We start from the raw sequence: 2,604 nt of genomic DNA, 5'->3' as shown, positions 1-2,604 counted from the left end.
CATTGGGGTTTTAAAATCTGTTGACGGGGAGTTATGAGCATTTATCTACAATGAGCTTCTTGATGGCCCCATTTGAAAATGTCATCAGACTGCAGCTCCTGAAATGTGTCTAATTGTTCCCATGCAAAGAAATTTAAGTTGAATGGAACTGCCAAATAAAACACTGGATTGTTTATTTTCCTCTATTTTACCCAGATTGGCATTTAAAGAATTTAAAGAGTAACTGAAAACAAGAAATAGTGGAAAAATCGTGTTTTGAATTAGACGAACAAAAAATTGGAGTAGGTTAGGCTAACAGTTCAAACCAATTAGGTAAAAGATTTACAACCCTAAACATCCACCTGCCACCAGCCATCATAGGTACTCTGTCTACAATGAAGAAATATATTTCATATATTCAGTCTAATTTCAATAATCTCCCCATTATTTCCATTCCCAATGAAACTTGCAAGATCTTTTTGGATGCTAAAAGACCTTGCCAGCTATTTACAGGTAAAATAGCTTTTACTATTCTAGATTTTTCCATCTAAAAAAGATCCCTTCTAAAAGTAATTCAGTGTTTTATGGGAATATAGAATATGATGACAAATGGCAGGTGGGGGAATGTTCAACATGTCTACACTTCCTAAATGTAGTCTCATCTCTGTTCTCAATTGTAAGAGGAATGAGAGGAAGGGGACAGTACATCCATGGGTACTTTATTGGATAGGTGCAGGCTGGGCATCATATATAACCCCAGGGCAGGATATTGAAGAAAACAAATTATGGTGCCATGAAATGTGGGCTAGACATATGACAACTAGAATACCATGTCAAGAGGTCCTTTATTACCAAATATTTTTCGTTAAAGAGGCACCTTTTCTAGCTGAGAGCCCAACAGGGAGTTGCATATGCCACATAGAATTCAGTCTTCCCTGACACATAGGTCAAATAGATTCCTTCCTTGTACGTGTTGTCATCTAATAAATAATATTGTGGCTCAAGTGTTGCTGTTAATACTAATGAAGGCTATGGATTTCCCAGAATCAAACAACGTACTTAGAATTTTAAGGGAATTTCCTGCCTAATGCAAAGCAGATACTGGCTTCAACATGAAAGTGCTCTCAAATGGTACCCAGTCATTTTAAATAGTCCTTACTAATTGATGGCACAAAATGCTGGAGTGGGGGCCGGGCTCAGTGGCTTATGCCTGTAATCAGCCAGTGGATTGACTGAGCCCGTGAGTTCAAGACCAGCCTGAGCCAGAGTAAGACCTCATCTCTGAAAAAAAAAAAATAGCTGGGCTTTGTAGCAGGTGCCAATAGTCCCAGCTACTTGGGAGGCTGAGGCAAGAGAATTGCTTAAACCCAAGAGTTTGAGGTTGCTGTGAGCTATGATGCCATAGCACTCTACCAAGGGTGACAAAGTAAGACTGTCTTAAAAGGGGGGGAGGCGGTGATGCCTGTGGCTCAGTGAGTAGGGCATCAGCCCCATATACTGAGGGTGGCAGGTTCAAACCTGGTCCTGGCCAAACTGCAACAAAAAAATAGCCAGGCGTTGTGGTGGGTGCCTATAGACCCAACTACTCGGGATGCTGAGGGAAGAGAATCACCTAAGCCCAGGAGTTGGAGTTGCTGTGAGCTGTGACACCACAGTACTCTATCCAGGGCAATAAAGAGAGACTCTGTCTCAAAAAAAAAAAAAAAAAAAATGCTGGAGTTCAGACCACATCAGGGAAGATTATTCATAGAGAACTAAAGTAGAAATTGGGAATTTGAACGTCATCAAGACTTAACAAAGTAGGCTGGCTGGGTGTGGTGGCTCCCACCTATAATCCCAGCACTTTGGAAGGCCAAGGCAGGAGGAGACTCACCTCAGGCCAAGAGTTCAAAACTGTAGTGAGCTATGATGACACCAGTGGACTCCAACCTAGGAACAGAGCAAGACTCTGGCGGGGAGTGGGGATAGGGTGTCTGAATTTAGCTCATTTCCTCAATGCTTAGAGTATAAATCATCTGCAGGGATCTGGATCCTGACCCTTAAAGTAGTCTTATCTGAGACCCACATTTACTGGGCTACATGGAAACTGGACATTGCAGAAAAGCTCTGCATTCCTCAAACTGCTGTAGAAACCCCACAAATATTTGTATAGGGCAGTATTTGGTTGTGGTAGCTTACACTTCATCATTATAAAATATATCTGCATCAAGGCAGTGACAGGACCTTAAAAAATAGGGAACGTAAAGTATAAACCCAGACCAGGCATGGTAGCTCGCTCCTGTAATACTAGCACTCTGGGAGGCTGAGGTGGGTAGATTGCTTGAACTCCTGAGTTCGAGAACAGCCTGAGCAAAAAGCAAGACCCCTGTCCCTACTAAAAATTGAAAACTGAGGCAAGAGGATTGCTTGAGCTCAAGAGTTGGCAGCTGCTATGAGCTATGACACCATGGTACTCTATTCAGGGCAACAGCTTGAGCCTCTCATCTCAAATAAATAAATAAACCTGAGCCTATCTTTTGTGGAACATTAAGAATGGCAGTGAGGACTCGGCGCCTATAGCTCAACCGGCAAAGGCGCCAGCCACATACACCTAAAGGTGGCGGGTTCGAATCCCCAGCCCGGACC

Source organism: Otolemur garnettii, unplaced genomic scaffold (assembly GCF_000181295.1).
Source record: "Otolemur garnettii isolate 467f Iridium unplaced genomic scaffold, OtoGar3 scaffold00038, whole genome shotgun sequence".
Lineage (NCBI taxonomy): Eukaryota > Metazoa > Chordata > Mammalia > Primates > Galagidae > Otolemur > Otolemur garnettii.
This window is presented reverse-complemented; position numbering follows the sequence as displayed.